Here is a 220-nt window from a genome sequence, read left to right on the forward strand (position 1 = left end):
AGAGAAATGACAAACAACAAGCGCTACTCTACACTGCTCAAAACTCACGTTTGAATCGTCAGTGGCAAATTCTTTGTATATAAAAAACTTACTTACAGTCTGTGAGTCCGAACAGCCAGCATTGTAGTCTACTCTACCAGGATCAGGAAACAGTCCTCCATAAAATGCACTGGACACATCTGAATATTTGGGTTGAACTGTTCTGGAACAGTGTTGTAAA

At 40.0% G+C, this 220-nt stretch overlaps 1 protein-coding gene across 1 annotated transcript in view; it reads right to left on the reverse strand.

Moving 5' to 3' along the window:
• Positions 1-220, reverse strand: part of LOC107654639 (protein transport protein Sec24C) — a 14,522-nt gene that overhangs the window by 5,692 nt on the left and 8,610 nt on the right. The window lies entirely within an intron of this gene.

Source organism: Sinocyclocheilus anshuiensis, unplaced genomic scaffold (assembly GCF_001515605.1).
Source record: "Sinocyclocheilus anshuiensis isolate Anshui unplaced genomic scaffold, SAMN03320099.WGS_v1.1 scaffold799, whole genome shotgun sequence".
In the NCBI taxonomy this organism is placed as follows: Eukaryota; Metazoa; Chordata; class Actinopteri; order Cypriniformes; family Cyprinidae; genus Sinocyclocheilus; species Sinocyclocheilus anshuiensis.